This window comes from Oryx dammah, unplaced genomic scaffold, assembly GCF_014754425.2.
Source record: "Oryx dammah isolate SB20612 unplaced genomic scaffold, SCBI_Odam_1.1 HiC_scaffold_8, whole genome shotgun sequence".
NCBI classification, from domain to species: Eukaryota; Metazoa; Chordata; class Mammalia; order Artiodactyla; family Bovidae; genus Oryx; species Oryx dammah.
In genome coordinates this window covers 14,228,667-14,243,162 of record NW_024070192.1, presented here as the reverse complement: position 1 = coordinate 14,243,162, position 14,496 = coordinate 14,228,667, and the positions used below count along the sequence as shown (strand labels likewise).

Below are 14,496 nucleotides of genomic sequence, written 5' to 3'. Positions count from 1 at the left end.
CCCCATCCACCATGCCACCTTCCCCTCTCCAGTTAGCTGATGGTCCCGGAAATCCACATGGTTCCAGACAATACATATCAAACAAGCAGGGGCTGTTTACGCCTTCTGGGATATGTAACTTCAGCAACGAAAAGAACTGGAGAAGGCCACCTTATCGCAGCCTCTCAGTTCACAGGAGAGGAGTCAAGGCCCAGAGGGTGAAGTGACTAGCTCAAGGCACCACAGACTGCTAACCGGACTGGAACCAAGGTCTCTCTGCCTCGCCTCCTGGTCCTCTGCACACTGTACCACACTATAATTTCCCTGCTTTAAATCACGGTTTTCTGAGAAACACAGGCTTCAATTACTTGAGGCCTGGAGTCCTTCGAGTCTTGCTGGAGATCAACACTGTTCTGATGGGGAAGGGGTTGGGACCTTTCGGATGAGACACCAAATTTGTAATACATATGTACATAGCCACCCAATAGACCAAAAGGCACTGCAAATTATACAGGGTGGGGCGTTAAAAATAAATGTTCTGGATAAAAATTCCTGAGATCCCACTGTAGATCTAAGTGGGCGCGGATAACATCACAGGAAGTCAGAGATCATGGCCTTAGCCACGATAAAAAAAATTCCTAGAATACATTTATCCAGCCCCGTTCTGATGGTTCTTTAAAAAAGTGCTCTTTGATGACGATGGTGATGATACAGGGGCCACTGCCCATTCCTTTGATGAAGTGAGTCATTCTTTTAATGCCAGCGCCAAGGAAACGCACATTACTGATTAGCACCAGATGACTTGTTTAGAACATGGAGGACCACTTTAATAACATACGTACACCCATGAGCCTCACGTAGCAAGCCGTGACAGCTTCACTTTGCAGGAATAAGATGCTTCCAAAAATATTGACTTTTTTGCAACAAAGAAAATCATATAAACAACAAGATCCTACTGTATAGCACAGGGATCTATATTCAATATCCTGTGATAAACCATATTGGAAAAGAATATGAAAAAGAATGTGTGTGTATATATGTATAACCAAATCGCTCTGCTGGTTTGATTAGAAACTAACACAACATTGTAAATCGACTGTCCTTCAACAAAAACAAATTTTAAAATAAAAAATAAAATCCTATGTCACAGGATTTCCATACTCTCAGCATAGGTTTCTATTTTTATCCCAGTGCAATTCCCACACGTTTGGACAGAGATAGGAAGGTGTCAAAAACTGCCTGGAAGACTGTTGGCACAGGCAGACCGACGGAGTTGTGGTGTGAAAACTGCAGCCCGAGAAACTGGCCGAGATGTAAGGACTGCTGCCTCCCCCGGCGTATCTAGGGTGGGCAGGAAACGGGAGCAGGAAAGAATCACCCCAAGAGGACACCACGCCTTTGGGTTCGAGGAAGAAGCCCTTCCAGACACAAAGGAGGACTGAATGCCCTCCAGAGAAAGGAAAAACGCCGTCCAGGGCCGGGAGGGGAGAGGGCACAGGTTTCCAATAGGACATGCTCTGCGGCCAACAGGCTTCATCCCGGTCAGCCTTCTGCTTTCTCTGGAGGTCATCCAACCTCACTGCCAACTTCTCGGGGCCAGAAGAATGGCTTCCATGGGCAAGTGACCTGTGGGGCAAGGTGGCTAAGCTTCCTACTCTGTTTTTCCTTTTGAAAACTGAGCAATAGCAGTATCCCATTGAATGCTCAGCAAAACAAATATAAAGGATGTCAAAGACAAGAGCTGCGTAAATATTAGGGAAGACGGTCTTATGAAAGAAAACTGGTGCTGGCCAAAGATACCAACAGAGAGTAAACAAAACTCAAAACCTGATTATCCACTCTGTCCCAAACCTCAGGTGCCCCCCACCTTTTGCTCTTGTGGGCAGACAATACAATGTAAGAGCTGGTGGTGACAAGGCAGCAATAATGTAAGAGCTGGTACTGACAATCCAGAATAATCAAGAAAAGCTTAAAATGCTTGGTTTGTGGTATTTAAGAGGGAAGAATAATATAACTGCTGAAAAGGTGTCCACCCCACAGTCCTAGGGCTGTATTTGAATTACCTGGAAACTCACTTATGCAATAGCCCCCATTTTCTGACGATGCTGAACAGTTCAACGTATGTTTGCTATGTTTCATGTTTTGTGCCCGAACATTATAATATGTCTGCAAGAAGAGCAGTCACTGACTTCTCTGTGCCTAGGTTTTCTCACCTGTAAAATGGCGGACAACAATAACACTGATTTCAAAGCATTGGTGAGTTAACATATAATGGGTTAAAATGTGTAAAACTCTTAGTGTACAGTCAGCATCACATAAGTGTCAGCTCTTATGTCGATGATTAATTCAGGCTGTGTAAGATGCTAGGAATTTTTGGGGATGACAGAGGATAAGACGGCTGGATGGCATCACCGACTTGATGGACATGAGTTTGAGCACGCTCTGGGAATTGGTGATAGACAAGGAAGCCTGGCGTGCTGCAGTCCATGGGGTTGACTGAGTGACTGAACTGAACTGAAGACCCTAGATCTAATCACAACAATGATCTGATCCCTGCCCTCGTGGAGCTTACAGTCTAATAAGGGACCACAGGAGTAAAAAGAAAAAAATACTGCACAAACAGAATGGCAAATTGCAGTGAGTGCTATAAAAGGAACATCCCAGGAACCACGAGAGTGTATCAGAAGCCAATCTGGTCTGGTGTTGCAGGGGGCATGGATCACAGCGTCAAATGTTTTTCATAAGGGCTAACAACTGAATGAAGATCTGCAGGAACCAGGAGGTGGGAGGAAAGAAGAGAAAAATCTCCTGGGCAGAGGAAAGCCTGGAGACTAAAAATGATTTGCTGGGTTTGAGGACCTATCAGGCCACTGCTGCTGGAGAGAGAAAGCAGAGGGGTTACTGGGACAAGGAGGGGCTGGGGAAGCAGACAGAAGGCCAAGGGTGTGGGCACTTCCCTGGCAGTCCAGTGGTTAGGACTCCAAGCTTCCACTGCAGGGGACATGGGTTTGATCCCTGGGCAGGGAAGTAAGAACCCACAAGCCTCATGATGTGGCAAAAAAAAAAAAAAAACAGGCCGAGTGTGTACTTGTATGGAGTGGGTCACAAAATCCACATTTTCCTGGTTTCCTGCGTAGCTCACAGAATGAGCAGGAGGGCATGCTGTTCCTACGGTGCAAAGCAGACCTCGGGGGAAATCACTCCTCGAAGGGGAAGCGTTAGATACGCCTAACAGTCTGTTCACAGCCCAGGTGAGGCTTCCTGGTGTCATTTAGACTAACGTCGGACTGGTGTTGCTTAGTTGGTTTACAGCTGAATAGGAGCGTCATACACCGAAACCTCATGGGAGAGTTTCATAAATGAGACGGTTTTTGTGGTGAAATATGGCCCACAGAGCAACCTCACGGCAAGTTCTCCTGCTTCTGAGACCCGTCATCTAAGGCACTTCTCCAGCCAGACCCCAGGCACTGGATCCCAAGGCTCCCCTCAGGAGGCCAAGGAGTGACAGGCACCCTCTCCGGTGGTGGGGGTGCAGAGGGGCTCCCTCTGCAATAACTGCAGTCACTTCCAGGGCTATTTTCTCTGCAACAGGCAGAAATCCAGGGCGGGGAGGTGGGGGCACTAACCTTCCAGGTCGTGGTTGAGTCCTGGATCACGGGCTCACGTTACTCAGGAGGGTTGGCAAGGACAGGCAGTATTTATCAATCTCTTCCAGGCACTCCCTGGTTTATGCTTCTTCCTGTTGGCTGACTCCTCTATGTCCAGCTTACTTACTGGTTCGCTTATTTCAACCCCCACCCCCACGCTGGACTCCTCTCTCCTACAGGTAACACAGAAAGAAGGGCCCTGTTTTCCATGAGGCGCTGGAGCCTCGAGGTCTGTAGGACTCCTGCCTTCAAGGGTTTTACCATCTTGCAGAGAAACAGTGCCCTACAGGGGAAAAGACGGCAGGTCCCACGACTGTGCCCCCTGGAAACTGAGCTGGCAGCATGCCCAGGCCCTGCCCAGGGCCGCTCCCTAAGATTCTGAGCCCACATGTCCCTGCTCAGGCCTGCCGCTCACTCTTTGGCGCATCCTGTGTTTGCGCAACTCCAAAGCCAGTTAATCCTTAAAACTCCAAGAGAAGGGACTTCCCTGGAGGTCTAGTGGTTAGGACTCTGTGCTTAGACTGCAGGGGAACGGGTTTGATTCCTGGTTAGGGAACTAAGATCCCACATGTCCTGCAGTGCAGTCAAAACTAAAAATACATGGAACTCTAAGTTAAAAACCCCCAAGGTGTCTCCATGAGCCTGTCACATGCTCAACAGATGTTATTTGGATAAAGGAAGCTGAAAGATGAGCCGGGGCACAGGGATGTATGTCCTGGTTCGCGCTCTGAACAAATCATTCAGTTTCTCTGTGCGTCAGTTTCCAATTCTCTAAAGAAGACTGGGTTGGGCGTGCCCTTTAGCTCAGAAGTAGGACAATCCAGGGTTTAGCAGGCTCTCGCCTCTCCTCATGGTTTACTGTGGATCCTTTTGGTCCCCAGTCAATCAAAACATGACCCAAACCCAAGTAAGAATGAGAGTGTTCAGAAGTCTTGATGCCTTTGAACACAGTCCTGGTCTTTCAACACCCCAGTCTCTCCACTGATCTTGAACAATTGCAACATTGAAAATTATAATAGTAATAATCTGATTCACTTTAAGGTTCAGGGTGGGGAAAAGAAACACCACATAAATGGACTCATATTATGTGGGAGGAGATAGGTGACTCTCAAGTACACGTCCTTGCCATAGACTCTTGAACCAACCATCTCCTAATCTGAAAGGGAGATCTCTATTCTTCTCCAAACCACAAATCCGATAAGTGACTGAACTTCACCCCAGTGCCAAAAGCCCCAGAGACTTCCAAGTACTGAACTGTCAGATAAAGATGATACAGGATTGGTGTCAGAAGCAACTGTGGTTTGGTTTCCCAGTTCCAGTACCCAAACTACAGATAAACATGTTCTTAATCTCTCTGTGTAAAGAAAACCATTTTCTTCTTTGCAAAACCAGACCCTGGCAAGTGGAAAATGAACCCTAACAAAAGGACTGGATGAGGTCACTGGATTGTTTAAGGAGGTGGTGACTTCGACGTCAGATTCCCTAAACTTGGCTTTATACTGTTCTTGTGGCATTTGAGTTTATCTGGAGATTTTATAAATACATCCACAACAGGTAAAAACTATTTAATTCTGTTTGTAAATACACACACACACACTCACACATATATATACACACCACATGTGTATTTGAGAACAGAAACATCACAAAAATCAGAGAACCACTGCCTCTGTCCCCTGAGTCACAGAGGCGTCTGAGGTTTCCTTGACAGATTTTTAAACTTCTTATGTTACTGTTAAAAATTGACAACAGTTACACTTAATACCTCATTTTTTCTCAGGATTTGCAAACATACGTGAGTGGTCAATACCAGTCCTCCTGGGGACTTCCTGTGGTCTAGTGGTTAAGAATCTGTGCTGCCAAAGGAGGAGGTATGAGTTCAAGCTCTGGTCAGAGAACTAAGAGGCCATATACTAAGGGGCATGGCCAAAAGCTACACAAAACAAAAAACAAAACAATGGAAAACACACCAGTCCTCCTGAAGATTAGATAAGAAATCAGCTGGAAGATGAACTGGCACAGGGACTCCAACCCTAAGTGGTGCGATGCTACTTAAGAGTGTGGGGAGGGCACAGTGGTCAGGAAGGCGCCAGGCTTCCGCGGGGCCCTACAGGACCACCGAGCCATGGCTGGCGAAAGCACAGCCCCGTGGCGACTCCAGGCCCCCGTCTCCCTTGCTCTGCTCTTTCTTTCCTTTCTTTCCACAGGATTTCATCACCTTCGCACAGCCTGTGTATTTTGTATTGATCGTGCTGCTTGCTGTGTCTTGTCTGTCTTCACCAAGTAGGTGGAAGCTTCTCGAGGGCAGGAGACTTTGTATTGTTCATTAACATGTCCCAAGCCCCTCAGACGTTGGCATATATAATAAAGCTGGCAGACGAACCGGTGGGATCCACTACGTTCAGGAGCTGCGGGGCTTGGAGGCTCGAGGCAGAGGAGCCCCCACCTTCCCCCAGCCAGCTACGAGCGGAGGTGGAACAGTAGAGCTGGGGGACTCGTCCCTTTAACCTAAATGGTGCCTAATCGGAAGACGTTTAGAAAGAGGCCCACGAAGAGGTTTCTAGTTCCATGGCCCTGTTTTACAGATAAGGAAATACAGGGGAAATGACTCATTTGCCAGAGTCTCCCAGCACCAGCCCCTCATCTCCCAAGTCCCTCTCACAGAAAGAAGCCATTTTTATCATGTAGGTCAAAGGTGTGTATAAAGGAATTTCCCTGGCGGCTCCAGTTGAGTTAGGACTCTGCACTTTCACTACAGGAACTAGGATCCCACGGCCAAAAACAAACCAAAACCCGATGCATGAAAACAGAAGACTGTGCCTATAAACGACATTTCAAAACAGCTAAAATGACCAGCTACACTAGTCTACCTGCTTAATGAACACAGACTCACTTGGGACTTCCCTAAGATTAAGTTCGGTCGGGAAACCCAGCTCTCAGCCTGGAGCTCACCCAAGTGTTAGGTTAGATGCCGAGCCCCGTTCAGAGGCTGTCTTCAGGGACTCCCCTGGTGGTCCAGTGGTTAGGACTCTGTGCTTCCACTGAAGGGGACCCAGGTTCAAACCCTGGTCAGGGAACTAAGATCCCTCAAGCCACACAGGGCAGCCAAAAAAAAAGAGGCCAACTTTACAGGTGACCTCCCACTTCTACTGACTTCTGTCTGCATGATTCCGGCAGAGTTTAGATGTGGTCTGGACCAGTCCATGTGAGTTTCAGAAGTGAGTTTCCTCTTGTTTCTAAATCAGCTCTTAGGATTCTCGGTAACAACTGAGGGGCAGTGGCTAAGACAGGGACTGGCCATCTCCTGCGGGGCCTTCTGCGGTGTGGCCTTTCAAAGATGCACCTGCTGCCAAAAAACCTTCAGGCTATGATAATCACCCAGATGCTCACAATACTCCAGATCACAGAAAAGGGAAGGAGAACATCAGAAACTGGGCCCACTGGCAACTCATTTCCAACGTACACATTCTTACCCTGCTAAGAAAGTCCCCTTTGGCTTTGTACGCTTCATTCTTGTACTTTAACAGTTCAACTCACTCCTTCCACAAATTTCTCCCATACCCACTTGCCTTGGCTACTTCACTCTGGCTAAAAACTTAAAGAAAGATTTTATTACCCACCAGGGGATGTGAAGGAACCTGGAAAATGGTGTTGTTTGGATTCCTTCAGGCCTCTTAATGTATGAAGAAGGCAAAAATAATACATCAGCTTAAGTGGAACTGCAATTCTAAACATCTTATAATTCAATAATGAGATGTATTTGAATGTAAGGCCAGTTATCGGTTAAAGCTGACTTTTTAAGAAGCAAATTCAGTAGTGAATACTCAAATAACAACAACAACAACAACAAAAAATATCCATCTGTCTGGAATTACTTGTGCTTTAAAAGGTGGATATTTTCACTTTCATGCATTGGAGAAGGAAATGGCAACCCACTCCAGTATTCTTGCCTGGAGAATCCCAGGGACAGGGGAGCCTGGTGGGCTGCCGTCTATGGGGTCGCACAGAGTTGGACACGACTGAAGCGACTTAGCAGCAGCAAAAGGTGGATATAGTGTACTAGAAAACACATAATATGTTTCCCAGGTGGCTTAGTGGTAAAGAATTCACCTGCCAGTGCAGGAGACAAGGGTTCGATCCCTGGTTCGGGAAGATTCCACATGTCAAGGAGCAACTAAACCTGTGTGTCACAGCTATTGAGCCTGTGCTCTAGAGCCTGCACTCTGCAACAAGAGAAAGCATCACAATGAAAAGCCCACACACCACGACTAGAGAGCAGCCCCACCAGCCACGAGTAGACAAAAGCCTGCACAGCAAGACCACCAGCCACGAGCAGAGAAAAGCCTGCACAGCAAGACCACCAGCCACGAGCAGAGAAAAGCCTGCACAGCAAGACCCAGCACGGCCAAAAATAAATAAGTACATAGATTTTATTTATATATATATATATAAACAGATAATGCTAGGCTCTCTATTTCTACCTTTTTTTTTTTTTTTTGGCTGCACTGCACGTGGGATCTTAAGTCACGAAACCAGGGGTCGAACCCGCACTCCCTAAATTAGAAGTGCAGAGTCTTAACCACTGGACGGCCAGGTAAGTCCATCTATTTCTAGTTCTGCCACTAACTAGCAGGGCGTATCAATCCTAACTTCCATATAACACATGCTGAAAGCCGGTGGCTCTGGCCTGGTCCAGGGTTCTGTGACATCACAGGGCACAGATGGACACGCTGGCTGAGTCCAGGATTAAGGAGCAGGGCTTCCCTGATGGCCTCAACCTGGCTGCACATTACAGTCACCTGGAGTTTATTTAAAAAAAAAATTTTTTTTTAAAGAAAGCATGCCAACCTCCTCTCTTAGAAATTCTGATTTCATTCATCTGAAGTGGGGCCTTGGCATAAGGTTATTTTAAAAGGTCCCGGGTGACTCAGTCAGCGGGGTGGGGAAGCACTGACTCAAGTTAACACCTTCCCATTGCAGCTGAAACAGGTGTTTATCTCACTCCTAGAGGCTCCTCAGGAATCACGGGTCATTTGCTTCAAGAGGAAGGAGATCCGAGTTAGTTTTGGTCAACAAACTCCCCTGACCCAACTGGAGATCGACGACAATGTCAGGTTCAAGGTTTCTGATGGCACTGTTTGTTCGGAAAATGTATGAAAAAAGAAAAAAAATCCGGTTTCCATGACAAACTCTCCTGTAGCCACGACAATGATTCCCCCCACTCTGAAATACAGAGGGGAAGATAATCTCTTCAAGGAAGGAGTGGTTTTGAATTATAATTATAAATTAGTCTATTAACTAGGGAAATCTATGTTTCATACATAAGAGGACTACTCTGGATCAAGGTTCATTTTTTTAACAGTGAAACATCATGCTGAGTGAAAAATGAAACTGACTTGGAATAATCACAAGCCATTTATCTCCTGGGGTTTGGCAATGGGAAAATTAATCTCATGACTGATATGAGGGGCCGATCAAGAGAGCACCACACACTGGGGGTCATGTCCACCCAAGCAAGTATCTTGGAACCCCTCTCATTGTGTGGAAGGAAACACTGTTGATAAGATCCCATTAAAGAATGCAAATTACAGCTAAAGCAACATTTTCCTTATTCCTTGCCCCAAATCCATAGCCCATTCACTCAATGATAAAAGAGCTCCTTGTCTTATTGGTCTTCAAGAGCCTCCAAGAGAAATCTAATCAATATTCGCTGAGTGCCTGCTATAGAGGGTATGGCTGACTCACCGTGCTAAACACCATAGAGGGTGCAAAGATGGGCAAGACAGTTCCTGGCCTCAAGGACAAACCGGCAGAAGTGTGCCACCCCACGCAGGGAGACCTTCCTGCTCCCTCCTCTCTCTGTCACCACCCTCTCCTGAGACCCACCTGAGCTAACCAGGCTCCCTCCACGGTAGCCCAAGGGCCAAGCCCACTCCCTCTCATGTCATCAAACACCAACATCCTGGTGCCAGAACCTGGTGGGAGGTGGGGCCCTCTGCAAAGTCAACCTGCACCCCAGACCCAGCCTGACCATTAGAGAGTTCTGTCTTTTTCGGACCCCTCATCCAAAGTTCTGACTACAGTAGGGAGGAGCAACTCTGGTTAAAGGCTTCTAAGACGTGAACTTTCGGTTTTACTATTTCAGAAACATTTTGAGGCAAGACCTTACAGAAAAACATGCACCTGCTTGGATATTATTAGACCTCAAGCAAAGAATAGAGCTTAAATGGCAGGTTTGGTGTAAAAGCCTCTTCCCCTGCACTGTCCCCATGATCGATGGATGCAGTCAATGTTCCTGATGGAGATGCTCAGAAGGCAGCGTTTTCACCCAAAAGCTGCATCTTTCTCAGGTTGAAACGAAGGGTGAGAGGCTGCGACTGTCCTGGGAGGATGAAGACCATTGGAGCATCTCGCCAAGCCTACAGCAAAGCCTCTTTCCGCTCCTTCTCTGGATCCCACCTCTCACTGCAACATGGCTCAGTCGGTCCTCAGGTTTGTTCTAACAAACGTACCAGAACGTAAGCACTGCAGGGGCTGCTCTGCAAAGGGAAGCAGGAGGATCAGATTCAAGGTTCGGTTCCCTCACTGGCCCATGACCACGGACAGGTCACCGGCTCTGTCTGGCCTCAGCTTCCTCCTCTATCTGCCATGGGAACACAGCAAAGCAGTGACTGTTCACCTTGGGAGGGCAGTGGTAATGCCTGGGTGAGGGTAGTACCTGCCCCAAAATACCACCCTGGAAGGTTCTAACCTGCTCCCACCAGTGTCACTGATGGCCAGGCATCCCATTCCTCAGGTGGCGGCAGGGTGGGGAAAATATTAAGACTTAGTGGGACTTCCCTGGCGGTCCAGTGGCTAAGGGTCCACACTCCCAGTGTAGGGAGCCCAGGTCCAATCCCTGGTCAGGGAACTAGATCCTACATGCTGCAACTAAGACATGGCATAGCCAAATAACTAACTAAATAAACAAATTTTTTTTTAAAGATTTATTGGTCTAAACCAGCAAGATCTTTTCTAGGAGTCTCACATACTCTTTTTGTTGGTGCTGTTTAGTGACTAAGTGGTGTCTAACTTTTTGGGAACCCATGGACTATAGCCAGGCAAGAATACTGGAGCGGCTTGCCAGTTCCTTCTCCAGGAATCTTCCCAACCCAGGGATCAAACCCACGTCTTCTGCACTGCAGGTGGATTATTTCACCACTGAGCCACTTGGGAAGCCAAACATACTCTGATGGAAAGCTATGCATTTATCCATACACGCTCTCACTGCTCACAATACATCTGGAACTTTCTGGAAATTTTCTTCAAAGAATATACTTTTGAATCCTCTAAGAGGTAGAAAGTCTCTCATTAGTTTTTAGAAACAACCAGAAATCCAAGTGCCCTTTATAAATCATGCAATCAAGCTAAGTAATAACCATTTTGATCAAAACTTCAGTGTGGGCCATGTCAAAGCTATATTCAAGCAGAGACTGGAAAAAATTGGGAAATGTTTTAAGTTGAGTGAGAATAAACAGCTTAAGAATTAAAAAAATAAATACTTGCTTTTTCAGGGCTCTTTTTTTTTTTTTTTTTTTCATTTTAAAGTTGAATTATTAAATGACACTAAAAAAAATAAGTTTAAAAAAAAGACTGATTTGTTTGACATGAACACTGACCCTGAAGGGGTAATGATTTTGAAAGACACGACATTCTCTTGGATGAAAAAGTTCAGGTACGTTTGTGGAAAAAACAAAACAAATATTTTACTCTATTGTCAAGTGGTACATTAATTTCCCCAGGAAAAACAGCTGTATGGACAAGCTAATGTTTTAAGAACTGTGACCTCCAAAAGAGATAAACAATGCATCAACTTTTGATTTATAAACAGTTTTGAGTCGAAATTTTAAATGGCCTCATAATCAACTATCAACAGAATTGCGGGAATTCCCTGGCAGTCTAGTGAAGGACTCCGTGCCTCCACTGCCGTGGCCAGGGTTTAATCCCTGGTCAGGGAACTAAGACCCTCAAGCCTTGTGGTACAGCCAAGGAAAAAAAAAACTAACAAACAATCTTTTCTGTAGAGAGTGGGCTATCCATAAAATCAAACTCAAAGAATAATGCCGAGGTATTTCTGAAGCCACATCTGCTAGAAAGCTGATCTGAAACCACGGCAAACCAAAGGACCTATATTAATTAACATTTCTCGATAGGTTTGTAGGTACACAGGACATCATGAAGGAACTGCTGTGATTACTCAGGTCTTCAAAATATAAGCAAAATAAAACCTACACATTCCGTTTTCAGACTTTAAATCCACCCTGCTAAAAGGAAACACTTTAAAGCTTACTTTAAAATGGCTATCATGAAACCAATTTAAGGTTGGTTTGTGCTTTTTAAAACATCTACTATTGCTTGAGGGCTGGAGGAGGGAGCTCTTAAAAAATACATATGACCAGCAAATTCCAGCCCTAGGAATTTATCCCAAGGTAGTAATTAAGCAGTTAAGATGGGCTCTGGAGTTTAGCAGTAAGGTTTATCACAATTGTTCATAGTAATGAAAATTAAAAGCAGCCTGAATATCTAAATGGTTGAGTGATCAAATTATGGTATACCCATTCAGAGAAGTATTACAGTGAGTTGTATACAGGGAAGCAGCCAGTGAGAATAATGTTGTAGAATTAAATTTACTGACCCAGTAAGATCTATGATATATTCCAGTCTGGGGAAGAAAAGCATAACTTATGCAAAGTGAGCACATAAAAATGTCCAGAAGGACATATATCAAGATATTAATAGACTAGTCATCAGAGAAATGCAAACCAAAACCATAAGGAGTTATGACTTCACACCCACTAGAACAACTATAATTAAAAAAAAAAAAAGACAAGCGTTGGTGAGAAACTGAAGCCCTCCTAAACTGCAGGTGGGAATGTAAAATAGTGCAGTTGCTTTGGCAAATGGTTTGCCAGTTCCTCAAAAGGTTAGACAGAAAGTTACAACATGCCCTAGAAATCCTACTCTTCAGTATATACCCAAGAAAAATAAAAAAATACACGGCCATTCAAAAATTTGTACCTAAACATTCACAGCAGCATTATTCAGAATAGCCAAAAAGGGGAAACAACCCGTGTCCATCAAACGAAGAGTGGATGTACAAAATGGGGGATATCCACGTAATGAAACATTGCTGTTTAGTCACCAAGTCCGGTCTGACTCTTTTCTACCCCGTGGACTGTAGCCCAGCTGGAGTGAGTTGCCATTTCCTTCTCCAGAGGATCTTCCCCACCAAGGGATCAAACACATCTGGGCATTGCAGGTGGATTCCTTACCACTGAGCCACTAGGCAAGTTCTAACGGAATATCATTCATCAAGCAAAAGGAAAAAAGCACTGATACAGGCCAGAAAATGGATGAACCCTGCAAAGGTTACGCGAAGTGAAAGAAGCCCGACATGAAAGACCACATGTGGAATGATTCTATTAATATGGAACGTCCAGAATAGGCAAATCTATAGAGACAAATGGAGATCAGTGGTTACTGGGGGCTGGGAGGTTTGGGGGATATGGGGTTAACAGGTATGGAGTTCCTTTTGGGAATGATGAAAATAACATAAAACTGACTGTGGTGATGGCTGCACATTTCTGTGAATACACTAAAAATCTGAATTGTGTATTTGAAACGAGTGAATTTTATGACATGTGAATTACAGCTCAAAGGGACGACAGAGATGGCTGGATGGCATCACTGACTCGACGGACCTGACTCTGAGCAAGCTCCAGGAGTTGGTGATGGATAGGGAAGCCTGGAGTGCTGCAGTCCATGGGGTCACAAAGAGTCAGACACTGCTGAGCTGAACTGAAAGCTGTTAAAATGTTAACAGAAGTAATGTTCGCGTAGTATAATTATAGGTTTATTGTGTTTATTTTTAAAATTTAGACTATCTATATTTTCTAACTCTTTTTACCATAAATATGATTACTTGAGAGGTTTTCCCAAATCTTCCCATGTTATTATACAGAAAACACCAAACACAAAAGATTTGAAGAAAAGGAAATCTACCTTTCTTAGAATAGTGGAATAACTGGAAACAACCCATATGACCCCAGCAGGGTGATCACTAGGCAAAGCATGGCTTGTTACCACATTGGCCCTGGTCAGTTTTGACCCCTGTCCCTATCCTGAGGCTGACACAGAAGGCTCAGATGCTTTTTGCGTGGATGATGGTTTACTAAGGAGCTACTGAAAGTGACAGACGCAGTGGTGCACTCAGAATACTTCCTAACAGGTCACAGGAGACGTCTGGTGGGGAAAAAAAAAAAAAAAAACTGAACAAAAATACAGAACGCTCTTTTATACTGTTCGACTTGCTGTGTACATGAACAGAGATCATAAGATAATCAGAAGTGATGCAGAGCCTGTGTAAAAGTGAAAATTTTTTACAGTCATGTATGCAAGGACCTTGGGACTTTGTTTGGTGTTTGAGGGGAGGGCGGGTCTCAAGCTCTGCTTTTCCCAGTCCACGTATGTTCTGGAGCACTCACTCATTTAAATATCTCTAAGCACTTGTTGCTCTGAGGCAGCAAACTCTGAAACCAAACATGGAATATAGGTAAAGATAAAATAAGGAGGGAAAAATCCCCAGCCCCTGAGAAATACAGCCAACCAGCATGTTTATTATTCACAGACTATGATTCACTGTCCCTGTTTTTTAAGCCAGCATCACACTCTAATCACATTGCTAGGTTACGGGCCCCGAGTTATGCGTGCATAATAAAAACGGAATCCATCAAAATGATACATTAGGCTTTTCTCCCCTATATCATCTCTTTAGGGAAAACATTTGATCATGATAAAACACACACAGTATTAAACCTAAATATTACTGTGG

At 45.0% G+C, this 14,496-nt stretch overlaps 1 protein-coding gene and 1 non-coding gene across 2 annotated transcripts in view; one reads left to right on the top strand and one right to left on the bottom strand.

The window, feature by feature from the left end:
- ERN1 (endoplasmic reticulum to nucleus signaling 1) overlaps positions 1–14,496 on the bottom strand; it is an 82,945-nt gene that overhangs the window by 65,010 nt on the left and 3,439 nt on the right. The gene's annotated exons all lie outside the window — the stretch shown is intronic.
- On the top strand, positions 6,630–6,703 carry TRNAG-UCC. Its single transcript has one exon. It is a non-coding gene; the product is annotated as a tRNA-Gly (tRNA).